The sequence below is a fragment of the Mauremys reevesii genome, linkage group 12 (genome assembly GCF_016161935.1).
Source record: "Mauremys reevesii isolate NIE-2019 linkage group 12, ASM1616193v1, whole genome shotgun sequence".
Lineage (NCBI taxonomy): Eukaryota > Metazoa > Chordata > Testudines > Geoemydidae > Mauremys > Mauremys reevesii.
In genome coordinates, this window is record NC_052634.1 from 45,016,380 (window position 1) to 45,030,323 (window position 13,944).

A 13,944-nucleotide genomic window follows, 5' to 3' on the forward strand; every position below is an offset into this window, starting at 1 on the left:
AGTGGGGACGTAGGGGCCGCTCCACTCCTGGGGAAGATGGCAGCTGCTTCCCTCAGGCTCTGGGGCCACCGGCAGAGCCTTCTTCCTGAACATCCTCAGGAGCCTGCATCCTGGAACTGAGCGGGGAGCAGGTGTGAGTCTGGGGTCAGGGCAGCCTCTCACTAACCAGCCTGTTTGGTCCCTCCCCATCCCGGCCCCAGCCAGAGCAGCTCCTCCTCCCCCCACAGGGGTGCAGGGATTGCAGGCTACACACACTGGCAGGAGTTCATTGCATGATCTGCTCCCCTTCAACGTTCCCCCTTGTCATCCCTGGGGCTGCAAGAACTGGGGAGTCTCGTCCTTTTCGAGCACTGGGGTCAGTCACAAAGACCATCGGTCACTTTGGACAAGCAGCTCCCGCCTGCCAGCCCAGACCACACTCACACCTCCACCCCCGCCGACCTCCCGCCCAGGCTAGAGAAGGAACAGAACCCAGGAGTCCGGACTTCTCCTGTGAAACCATTCCCCACAGCAAAGTCCCTCGGCATAGCAAGGCCAGGGCCCCCTCGTTTCCCATTGATTTCCATGCTCAGCAGCCGGGTCTGGCCCAGCTCAGAGACTCTCAGCCTGGGGAACAGTCTCCCACAAGGGAAGGGCTGGGAGCCCCATTGCTGGGACCTTGCCAAACACACTGGAGATGGCACTGGAGCAGCCCCTGCCCAGTCTGAGAGTGAGGGGCTCCTGGGGGCTGTTTTCAAATCCAATCTCCTTTGGGAGAGATTCTCTCCCCCTCTTTCTGCCTCCCCCCAGACAGACAGGGGACACCACCGAGGAACCCTAATGCCACTCACTTGCTCTGGTGACGGAGCGATGGATGGAGGATGTTCAGTGTCATCCCTCATCCTTCTCCTCACTCTCCAAGCCCAAGGCAGGCTGGAGGGGGGGGGTGACCTGAGGAGTTACCCTGCCCAGCCAGCAGGCAGGGTGATGACACCGGGTGATCGGCTGGCTGGGAAAACAAGAGTCTGTCTTATTGCCAAGGAAAGGAGAAACTCGGCCAGCAGCAGGGGGTGCAGAACATCACCCTAGTGCGGGGGTGACAGCGCTCCGGGATCCTGACATCCCAGCACTTTACACACCTTCCTGGAGCCTCCCAACCCCCCTGGGCTGTCGGGACTGCGACCCCAACCCTACTGATGAGAAACAGGCCTGGGGAGGGGAAGCTACTGTCTCAGGGTCACACCAAGTGTCAGAAGGATGGATGGGACCCAGCAGTCCTTCTCTCCAGGCCCCTTCGCTAACCACTGCTGCACACTCCCTCCCACAGCTGGCAATTACAAGCAGTCCTCACGGCCTTTGAGAGGGAGTGTGCTCCGCTGCAGTGACTGGACCAGGGGATTGGGAGTCAGGACTCCTGAGTTCCATTGCTGGGGATTTAATACTTTCCTGCTAGTGGAAAGTGCTGGGAGAATCCCCCAGCCAAAGCTGCTCTGACAGCGCTAAGCAGCATCTGACCATTCCAGGGCGGAGCGCACGGCCCAGGAGGGGGAGGGTTTGGCTCTGGGGTTTCACTTCAGCCCAGTCTAGAGAGAGGGGCCCAGCCATGGAGTTTGGCTCAAGAAGACCAATTCTGCAATTTGTTAAGGGTGTTTTGAATTCCGATCGTGTGCTCCAAAGTGCTTGGTGTCATTTGCACATTTTAGCAGCATGCTCTCCACTCCATCTTCCAAATCAGTAATGAAAATATTGTGTAGTACCGGACCCCGGACTGATCCCTGCCGGACCCACTAGGTGCACCCTCTCCATTGGACAGCCAGACATGGAGAAGGGCTCTTGGAGTCTGGGCTTTCAACCAGCTCTGCACCCACATGACACTGATTGCGTCTAGACCTCATTTCCCTCATTTGCTTGTGAGAATGTCTTACGGGACTGTGTCAAAAGCCTTAGTAACACCGAGATCGATCCCATCTACTGTTCACCCACCTCCACTAGGCCCGGAACCCTGCTGAAGAAGGAAAGAGGATTGGTTTGGAATTATTTGTTCTTGACAAATCCATGCTCACTTGTCCTAAGAACCAAAGTGTCCTGTAGGTGCTGCTGACAAACTGAGTGTTAGAGGGCTTGGCTACACTTACAAATTTGCAGCGCTGGAGCAGGGTGTGAAAACACACCCTCTCCAGCGCTGCAAATTGCGGCACTGCAAAGTGCCAGTGTGATCAAAGCCCCAGCGCTGGAAGCGCGGCTCCCAGCGCTGTACGCTATTCCCCACAAGGAGGTGGGGTACGGACAGCGCTGGGAGAGCTCTCTCCCAGCGCTGGCGCTTTGACTACACTTAGTGCTTCAAAGCGCTGGCATGGCAGCGCTGCCGCGGCAGTGCTTTGAAGTGCAAGTGTAGCCACAGCCTGAGAATCTATTCCAGTATCTCTCCAGCTGTGGAAGTGAGGCTAGCTAGTCTGTAAGGCCCAGGCGTCTCTTTGTTCCCCTTTTAAAGATAGGTCCTGTCCTGTTCATGGATGGGAAGATGAACTTTTTCAGGGATCTCAAATGAGAACTGGGATACAACACCTGGTTTGTTAAGGCCACAGTAATGGAGGCAGGAACCTATTCTCTCCTGCTGACAAAGGTACCTAAGAGACAGGGACTCACATCCCTAAATGGGCTTTAAAAAAGGCAGTGGTTAAAAAGTTTGGCCCCGACCATTTCTTGTTTCCACAGACTAGACATCTGAGCAAACTTTAGAATTCCTTGGTGCTAAACACCGTGAAACTCCCCTTTCTCCTTCATAGAGGGTTTTAACGCCCCTTATCTCACTCAGGCTCATGACTGCCCAGAGTTCGAGAATTGTCCCTGTTCCCATTGGACAGATGGGGAGGAGCCTGAGGTCCAGAGAAGAGAAGTGACCTACCCAAGGGCCTACAAAGCAAGGCGGTGGCAGAGCCAGAAAGAGAAGCCACCAGTCCTGACTCCTGTTCTAAGAAACAGCAACCCCCCCAACCAGAGGCAGGGATAGAGCCCAGGAATCGAGATGGTGGGGAAATTTCATTGAAACCATTTCTGTCAGAAAATCCCCTTCAGACTAAACCAGTTTGTTTCTCGAAATCAAAACAAGTGGGATGAAAGTTCTTTGCAAAAATATTTTGTTGCAAAACAAAAGCATCTCCTGTTAGTTAGTGTTTTAAATTGTCTCATCACACACAAAGAAGAGACACCTAGATCACAAACATTAGATAAGATGCTTCAGTCTGAGCTAAGTCGTTGCTGCTCTTAACAATTTCAAAATAAAAAAATACAAATAAAATAGACTATTTCAGCTATTCTATTATATCATAATCTGATCAGAGTAAACATGATAGGACACCTAATAGTATGCACTACTCCTAGTGACACTCTCCAGTGGATCCCCATCCTCCACCCATCGTGAGGTAGGTAGGAGTGGATCATTATTATCCCTACTTGAAAGAGGGAGAAGCTCAGCCTGAGAAAGGAGAATTGGCTTGACTTAGGTCACACAGCCAGCCAGTGGCAGAGTTGGGAATAGGACCCAAGAGCCCTGATTTTGAAACTAACCATCGGATCTTGAATTTCAGACACTGAATGACCTAAGTAAAATGTTCTCAAATGAGCTCCAGACCAACAACACTGCACAGTAATTATTCAGCAAGTATTTTAGGAGAACTGCAAAGTTAGAGAGAATCATGAACTGCTCAGAGACCATTAATGCAGCGAAGCAGCAAAATTTGTCAAACATATGACTGGTTCTGACTTATTTCCTTGGTCTTCAAAGAGAACAACAAGGACCTGAGTCTCCTCCCTGTCAATAACCCCCTGCTCAGCCAATCAGGGTAGAGACTGAGGATGGGAGGCTGAGGATTCTCACCAGAGACAGCCCAAAGGATGGCCCAGGTCACTGGTGGGGATCACTGCCCGAGCACTATTTCAGCCCCACATTTTTGGGTGGACCTCCCACAGTGGGAACTGCCGAGCACTCCCCGCAACACACACAGACACACACAGCCCTCCTGGTCTTGGGAGGGGAACAGATGAAAGGACAAAAGAAGCAAGAGACAAAGAGAAAGGAGGAAGGGATGGATGGAGGAAAAGATGAAACAAAAAGGACAAACCCTAATGTCCCCAGTGATTCTATGGAACAAAATCCCAGGTGCGGAATAAAATTCTGCCTCCTTAAGCTCATGTTTTCCATGCCTAGAATTCAACTGTCACCGGATGGATCAGACTGAACAGGTTTCAAACCTCGAGGAGGCTATTATCTTCTAAACAGAGATGGCTGTTTTCTAGTAAAATCACTAAAAGGGAAGGAGAAAACTCGAAAGAGGTTCCTCCTGGCGCTCACATCCATGAACCCAAATACTCTCTCAGTCCTCAAAGAGAGACCTTGAGAAGGAGACTTGCTGAAGCAAAGCCACAGGGGTCTCTGAGGTTTCCCTGGCCCCTCGCCCCTGTCCTGCCTGCCTGGCTGATGTCAGCATCTCTCTGTGAGGTCACCACCTCCCCACCACCTTTGACCAATAGGCCTTTGTGATGCCATTGCCACACCCCTCCCTTGCTGTGCTAATGCCCTGTCCCTGCCCGGGCACTTTGCAGGTTTGAGCTACTCCCTGTGGATCACCCCACTCAAGGAGTATTCGTTCTAGGCAGAAAGCCGGCTAGACAGGAAAACATCAGATGCTGCTCCCAATGCTACATTCAGTTTTTCAGAAATTAGTCAACTTTATGGCCAGAAGAGACCATTAGAGCATCTAATCTGACCCCCTGCATATCACAGGCGTCCTATATGACACAATAGCTACTTTTGGGGCAAACACATACCAGAAAGGCATCTAGTCTTCATTAAACGACATCAGGAGATGGAGAATCCACCACTTTGCTTGGTAGCTTGTTCCTGTGGTGAATCATCATCGCTGTTGAATTTTTGTGCCTTAGCTGTAATATGAATTTGTCTCTTTTCACCTTTCAGCCATTGGGTCTTGTTATGCCTTTCTCTGCTCGATTAAAGAGCCCTTTAATTCCCAATCTTTTCTCTCCATTAAGGCCTTTCAACACTTCAATGAAGTCACCTTTCAATCTTCTTTTGATAAGCTAAACAGGTTGAGCTCTTTCAATAGCTCACTAGAAGGCATTTTTCTCCAGCCCTCAGAACATTTGGTGGCTCTTTGCTACCACAGCTCCAATTTCACAACATCTTTTTCAAATGAGGACATCAAAACTGGAGGCAGTATTCCAGTATCAGTCTCACAGATGCTGTGTCACCTCCTGTGACGTTATTGACATAATCTGTAACTGCATAGATCACCATTGCAACCACTGTTGTATATTTGCAGCCAATATTGTAGAAAGGTTGTCGTGTAAGGGGTGTATGGAGAGGTTCTGATAGGCTGATTATAATGATGCTATCTCTACAAGTGTATCATTTTTGTAGTTGACTTTCTGAATATTGGCTCTATGCTGTCCGTATTTCAAACTTGTGCTCTGCTTCAGGGGAACATCGCAGCCAGACAAGTTGGTGTCAGTTCTGCCTAGCCTGCTTGATGGCCCATTAAGGACCATCAGCTGTACAATCGACCCATTGAGAGAAGGCAGATACGCCTTGTGCCTCAGCAAGGACTGCAGGGACCTGCCTGTGGACAGAACTCAGGTTTTTCTATGCCACGTGTTGGATAGAGTGTCCTTGAGACAAAGAAAGCAAAGACCACATGGCAAGAGACTATAAAAGCCTGATGCCTCATCTCCATTTTGTCTTCAATCCTGCTTCATACCCCTGGAGAGACTTTGCTACAAACTGAAGCTCTGTACAACGGACTCAACGACCCATCCCAGCTGTGGATGGACTCCAGAGACTTGATTTGAACCTGCAGTTTCTTCCATCACTGCTACAAGCCTGAACCAAGAACTTTTCCATTACTGGATGTGAAGGGTTCAAATCCATGTGCATTTTATATAACAACCTGGTGTATGGATTGTGCCAGCTCTTTTCCAGACCCAAAGTCCAGAGTATGGTCAAGGGACCAGAGTCTGAGCAAATCGTGATCAGCTAAGAGAAAGCTGGGGTAAACAGAAAGCCTTGCTTGCTAAGATAGGCCTGGTCAGCAAATTGCCCGGTGTTGGAGCTAAGAACTAAATAATTGTGTCTTATTCAGAGTTGCAGATTGAACAAAGAATCCCTGTTCCTACTGTGTCAGTCTTTTCTGTAGGGAGACGTTCTTCCCACAGATTCAACCTTGAGTTTATGAGAAGTTGGCACATCGATATTAGATACGGCATCCTTCCACCTTCCTTCCCAGGGACCAATGCCTGCCTTTAGACACACAAAAAACAATCTTTATTGCCATATACTTTCACTGTTTCTTTGCTTTAACCCCTAGGAATGTACCTGTTGGACAATCAAAGGAGTTGCTCCATTCCTGTGGACCCCAAATCAGAATTCAACATATATATTTTATACTAATAATATTTTATCAAAGTATTAATTAAATGTTAACTTGCTAATTTGAGACCATGGGTGGAGACATTATGTAACCTGTTAACCACTGGCTAATGTGCTTATCTTGTCTTGCTGCAAAACCTATCCCGGGGTGTGGCACTGCCTTCCCTGTCACTTTCCCCCTCCCATGGAAAATCTACATATTCTATTGTAATCAATTGACTGACAGTGTCTATGAGCCTAATAAGCCAGGTGACACTCCGCCAGCGCTGTGTGTAATGAACTCCGTCTGCTTGACCTCTACATGGTGTGGATTTATGTCATTCACTGGTGAAGCTAGTAATTTATAAACCATAATAGCTTTACAAGTCGCTGTGCCTGTCTTCAGTACAAGTTACCATCAAGTTTATCATAAAAGTTGATAAGTTGTTATATAAGGTGATAGGTAGGTTAAGGTTGGTAAAATATAGTGAATCAATGTATTAGTATTACATAGAGAATTGTCTTTGTGGGGGGTGGTAAAGCTCCTGGGCAATCAGTAATAGTAGTGTTGCACGTGCTTGTGACTATTTTCAATATATGTTACCTTTTATATGTGCACTTATAGGAACAGGGAGTTAATGCATATTACTTGGACTTGTGCTTGTCTCCAGTATAACTTGCCATTTGTATTAGCCTCACTCACTGCTGGTCTTTAATTCTGTTTTTCTCATCCTGTCTGTGTTGCCTTTATAGTCATAAGTCATTAAAAACCTTTCTGGAGGAATAATTAGCTGTTTAGTTTCTCTTTTGCAGACACTACTCAACCTCTTTACATCTGTGTTGGGTGGTGGGAAGTAGCGATCACCCAGAGCCCCACTAGGGCCCTGACATGAGCCCCCCTAGGGCTCTGACGTGTGCCTCCTCCTTCCATTAATCTCCACAAACCACATTCAGACATGGGCATGGTGACCTCCCTGGGGATCTTGACAGCTTTAGCCAGCTTCTTGGTGGCTATTTTCCTGCTCACAGCCACTGTCTTCTTCTCATGCCTTGTGCTGGGGGCCCAGCTGCTGGTTGAATGTGAAGGAGACAAAGTGCTGGTGACTTTAGCCTGCACCAAGTTGCCTTTGCTCATCAGACTCCTGAACTGCAGCTGGATGTGGTTCTTGTTCTTCTGCACAGCACAGCCCCTGGAGAAGAGGGATCTGCAAATGTACATTCCTATGATACCTTTGTTTAATTGATGAAAACATAAACTAGACACTTAGAGGATTGGAACTGATTTCAGCTGATGGACAGCTTTGCTAGGTTTTTATGCATTTGGACAGCAAAATGTTGAGTGTTTACATTGATATCAAGCACTCCTGTATAGAGGAGCCCCTGAACATAATGGAGAATGGAAATGAAAATGTTTTCCTTCTTTTTTAAAAAAAGAAAGAAGGTTATAAGAGGGCACTTGGGTTTGAACCAAAGACCAGTTGATCGGTAGTCGAATATTGTAGCACTGAGCTCTATCCCCATGACAACAGGAGCAGGGAATTTTGATCTCCAGGACTTTGAAGGACAAACCCTGCTTCATCGAACTCCTTTGCCATTCCCAGATCACAGGTGGTTTTAAAAATGGGGTTTGATTAAACTTCTTAAATGTGGTAAACACCACAGCTTGCACACCCACCGATATAGCTTCTCCCACTGACACAGCTGCCACCTCTTGGGAAGTGGATTAACTGCACCCACAGGAAAACTCTCTCCCATCAGCATAGAGCAGTGGTTCTCAAACTGTGAGTCAGGTCCCCAAAGTGGGTCATAACCCTGTTTTAATGGGGTCACCAGGGCTGGCATTAGACTTGTTGGGGCCTGAGGCTGAAACCAAAAGTTTGAGCCCCACCACCCAGCGCTGAATCCCTCAAGCTCTGGTTTTGCCCTCCCCACACTGGGGTGGGGCTCAGGCTTTGGCTCCCCCCTGCCCCTGCCTGGTGTGGAGGGGCTTGGTGCTTGGTCCCTCTTTCCAGGGCCATGCAGTAAGTTTTTTTGGCAGAAGGGGGTTGCAGTGAAAGGACGTTTGAAAAACCCTGGCATAGAGCATCTCCATTACTGAGCTGCAGCAGCACAGACTCACTGTTTGAAATGCTGATTTGTCCTTATCCTCTGCATACGTCTAGGCTTAGCTCCCTGTAGCACCATGGGTGATCAGACACTGAAAGTGCAGCCATGGAGACACCACACACCAGCCTTGTCTAGTTGGCAAGAATCAAACTTCCACAAAAAGACGCCCATGGTTTACTAGCCCAGCTCCCTAAGCCCTCAGCCACAACCACTTAACACAGGGGCCTTTCTACACTCTGGTTCTGTTCTCAGTGAAGGGTCATTTCCAATTGTTTGCTCAGACCAGCTTCCCCAGCACACTCACTGCTGTGCAGCTCTGTGCGTGTGGTCATGGCTGAACAGCAAGAATTCCTGCCTATTTCCATACTGGCTGGAACATGATTAGAGTGTGTTTGTGGTTAATGATGTTGTATGTTAATGTTGCTGTAGCTTGTTCATTCCCTGCCTTGGCAATTCAGACAGTCCCTTTTCCTGTCATAGCGCCTGTACAACGAACAAAACACAAAAACAAGACAACTTTCAGTTTTCCAAAATAATTCAGATTATCTCACAGTGTCTTACTCTTTAACCAATAACTTCACCTATAATTTCACTTTAATTGGTAACAACATATTCAAAGATCACAAATTCTTGTCATATGTTAGTTTTCTTTTAATCCCCATTGCCAACAACTGAACGCTGGTTCTTATTGTGGTTTGTCCCAACATAGGTCCCAACCATTTCTGTGAGTTCATATTTCTCTGGTTCTTCTGCCAGATGTGTTCATAGAAGGGGTCTTCTATGTCGGAATGTTTGCATCATGGAGAAAAATACCTCTCTTTTCGCACTTTTTAACCTTTCAAAGTAGGAGGAGGTAGAGAAGTAATGTAAATGCATAAAACACAAGAGAAAACTAAGGTCTGGTCCACACTAAAGACATTTATTGGGATAACTATATTGCTTAGGGCTGTGAAAAATCCAGTTACACAGCCCTAACCCCCTTGGGTAGATAGCGCTACATGAGCGTCAGAGCTTCTCCTGCCAACATAGCCACCGCCGCTTGCGGGGGCTGACTAATCAAGTCCGATGGGAGAAATCTCTCCCATTGGCTTAGAGCGTTTGTAATAGCAGTACTACAGCAGTGCAGCTACATTGGTGCAGCTGTGCCAACATCAGCTTTATTGTGTAGCCACAGCGTCAGACACAAAACCATAGAATCAGGACTCAACATGCATGTATCCGGAAGTCTGAAATTGGAGCCTGACAAATTCGTTGCCTCATTGGTTACCATCATTTCTACAGCCTGAAAGTCCTTGTTACCCAATCAGGCAGCCAGTTTGGGATCCACAGGGAAGGACTGTCATATGAAGCACTCTCTCTTTGCATCCAAACAGTGAAGGATGACTGTTCTCAATCTAACCCTGGCATCCTTTGGAAGTGTAATCAGTGACACTGAACTAGGAAGTGGAGTTGTACAATCAATTTTCCTTGGGTCACCCTCGCTTCCTTTACCGGGGTGGAAACCAAGAACTGGGTGTGGACTCTTTCAACCTCAGCTCTTTCCAAATCCTTGGTCTTGGATAGGGTAAATTTACACTTCTCTGAAGTAGAATCCTTTACAAAACCACTTCAAATCTCAGCAGTGTTAATGAGGAATGGCTTCCTGAAACATGCCCAGCTTTTCTTTAATTTGGTGGCACAGGTCTAGAGAAGGGACCAGATACAGGCCTAGAGCAGAATCTTCGTTAGTTATCAGAGCTGGAGATTCTATTAAAAATGGCTATTTTTCTGAAGATATTACATTTTCAACACTGGTTTAATTTTATACAGATCTTTAGCTCCTACAAAAGATAAATTTGACAAAAAACTCCACTTCTATTTCCTCAACATCTGTGTCATGCAGGGCAGCATTTCCCATGCCATAGGATTAGCTAGGAGAGATCTTCTGTAGGGCCTGAGTTACAAATGCTTTGGTAACCAAACACATGGGCATTTTGCCTAGTTCAAAATCACTTACCATGGAATTCTCTTCCCCGATCAAAGGAGACAATATTGCCTTAAACAACTGAACTACACTGTGATTAGATGCACTTCCTTCAGTTAGTTGGGGTTCTGCTGTTGTTCACCATTTCTGAGTGGAGATTTTAAATCACTGCTGTTTCCTTGTTAGCCTGTCCAGTAAATTAGAGAGTTCTCTCCTATTGATAGAACTGCACTTCAACTTTCTCCATGTCATCATGGAGGGATGGGGAAAAAGCAAAGCTGAAATAATAAATGAGGACTTTAGCTAAGGGTCATTGTCTTAAATTCTCCAATACATCTGAGCTACATCCTATCAAACTGAACCAATATCCAATCGGGTGACCAAATAGCCTTCAGGAAAGATAGAAACCCACATCACATAGAGAGAATACATTACAAAGAAAGTATCAAGTCAATTTCCAGAGCAGGTTACATCTGATTATTCAGAATCGGGACCAGAGATTCTCCCATCACATTCTCCTCTGATCTATTCAAACCTGCTTCACTCATCCCTGTCTACATAGTCAGTTATGTTAATTACAATATTTTTAGTATCCTAGCATTCCCATAATGAGGGAAAAACAGCCACCTTGTCAAAAGTGGCTTTACAATAGATGGAACCTGGGATTTAAACTCCAATAACACTGTATTTGGGATCCATTTGAATTCCCCTCCCAGGACTTTGGCCGCTTTCATCTCCAGTCATAGCGACTCTGATATAGGATTAAAGAAGTCAAAACATCATCTCCAAGCACAGACAATGCAGAATGCTTCATCACATGACACTTTGAGAAATGGATGGATAGAACGTGATGAAGATAACCTCTGCATGGCTCAGGCAAAAGGTAACAGTTCTGCAGTGATGGGGAAGGAGGGAATGTCTGAGTCACCCCATCTCCTTCCAGTGTCACAGAAGCTGTAATTATACTTTTTTCCTGCCCCTGCTCCTCTTCATTTACATGTAATTTGAAAAATTCCCAATGCAACTGCTCTTCAGCAAAAGCCAGAGCAACGTGAGAACAACTGGCAAGGATACAATCTGTATAGTAGGTGACTAACAATAACTTTGCAATAGGAGGAATGGTATAAATGTGATGCTCCCTGGTTCCTAATAGGAAGGGCACACTCCAATTACTTGTGGGACAATAGAAAGGACAAATAGGTCCATCTCAAAAGAGGGCGAACTGCAAAAGGCAAAAATGGGCCAGTCATCTGGACAAGCTGAGGGATAACGGTGCTGCACACAGTTCAAAGAGCTTTAAAAGTTACTATGTGGGAATCAGGAAAAGTATTAAAGAAAAGAAAGTCTTGATAGCCCTAGAGATTTTTACAATGTTGATCTCCCTTGCAGATTCTCTGATTGCTCACATGGGCTGAGTGCCAAGAGAAGGTTTTTCCACACTCACTGCTTCCATTGGGTCGCATACCTGTGTGGATTCTCTGATGGCAATTAAGCTGCTGGCGGTGAATGAAGTTTTTCCCGCACTCACTGCATTCATAGGGCCTCTTTCCTGTGTGGATTCTGAGATGGGTAAGAAGGTGTGATCTGTGACTGAAGGTTTTCCCACACTCGCTGCATTTATAAGGCCTCTCCCCTGTGTGGATTCTCTGATGGGTAATAAGGTTTGAGCTCCTATTGAAGGTTTTCCCACACTCACAGCATTCGTAGGGCCTCTCCCCTGTGTGGATCCTCTGATGTCTAGAAAGGGCTGATCTGCGATTGAAGGTTTTCCCGCACTCACTGCATTCATGGGGCCTCTCCCCTGTGTGGATTCTCTGATGGGTAAGAAGGGCTGAACTGCAAGTGAAGGTTTTCCCACACTCACTGCAATCAAAGGGCCTCTCCCCTGTGTGGATTCTCTGATGTTGAGAAAGGCCTGAGCTGCTAGTGAAGCATTTTCCACACTCACTGCATTCATAGGGCCTCTCCCCTGTGTGGATTCTCTGATGTCGAGAAAGGACTGATCTGTGAGTGAAGCTTTTCCTACACTCACGGCATTCATAGGGCCTCTCCCCTGTATGGATTCTCCAATGAACAGAAAGAGCAGATCTGTGAGTGAAGTTTTTCCCACACTCACTGCATTCATAGGACCTCTCTCCTCTGTGAATTGTTTGATGCCTAATAAGGTTTGAGCTGCGAATGAAGGTTTTCCCACACTCACTGCATTTGTAGGGCCTCTCCCCTGTGTGGATTCTCTGATGTACAGAAAGGGCTGAGCTGCGAGAGAAGGTTTTTCCACACCCACTGCATGTATTTTTTCTCTTTCGCCTGAGAATTTCCTGCTGTGTTGTGGTTTCCATGAGGACCTTCTGTGTTCCCCAAGAGAAAATACATTTATCCCTTTCTCCTCTGGCTGGTTTCCTTGCTCTCTTTCTGGTCTGTGCTGAATCTCACAGGATTTTCCCTGCTCATGACTCCTGGACACATTCCTTTTCGATCTTTGCGATAATTCTCTGTGTTTAGCCACTTGCTCAACGTTTTCCTGCTGAGAATTCTGCTCCTCTTTCTCACATACCCTTGCGTCACCTGCTGTGATAGAGACAGAAACCTCAAACAGGGATGGAAAGGGGAAGGCCAAACCAATAAAAGTGCTGGAGAGAGGTCAAATAAAAACAAGAACTGAACTCCTCCAAACTCTTCCCCTAAACAGGAGAGAGGAGGGGATCAATTCGGCCCTCACATCACATCCAAATTCACAGGGGGAAGGGAGGAAGCTACTGCCTGGTGTCTGCTAGTGTCTACAGGAAGCCATGAGCTATATTTACCCTAAGGATACGACCCCTGCTAGGGACAGTAATGAACTGAGAAACCTTCCAAAGGCTTTGTAGGGCATCCCAGATGTTTCCTTCAGGCACTTACAGATTCTGAGGTGGTTTAATGTTTCCTCACCTGTGCAGGGAGCTCTCAGGATCTCTCTTTCCTCTGAACCCTGGAGGTCTGGGACCCATGGCTCTTCCCTTTGTTCCAGCTGGGAGATTATATGAGGTTTGGAAACTGGAAACCCTGCTCAGATGAAAGAAAACAAAGGAGTTCAGTTGATTTCATATGACTGTGTCATAAAAAACATTATTAATTTAACTTCAGTGCTTAGTGTGAGCTGGTGTGCCTGGGGCAGTCCACACTGAAAATGCCAAGATCATGGCAGGCTGAAAAAGGGAGAGGAGATGCTCCTAAAACTGGTGGTTAACACGGAAGTTAAATTCACTGATCAGTCACCAACTGTGCTTCTGATCCCCCACACTGGTTATCGAGAAACTGAAAAAAGACATCACACGGCCCCCTTTACTGCATTCCAGTTCTCTGACTCCCAATCAGCACCTAGGTCCGGCACAGTGAGAGGTTATTTAAAAACTCTGCTCACATAAACAAAGTGTTCTTCTGACCCCAGAGTCAGCCACATTACCAGGTCTGTATAGGTTTGGATCTTACCCAGAAT

At 46.8% G+C, this 13,944-nt stretch overlaps 1 pseudogene; it reads right to left on the reverse strand.

The window, feature by feature from the left end:
• The window catches only part of LOC120375436, a 648,226-nt pseudogene extending 635,257 nt beyond the window's left edge, over positions 1-12,969 (reverse strand).
• Between the last annotated feature and the right edge of the window lie 975 nt (positions 12,970-13,944).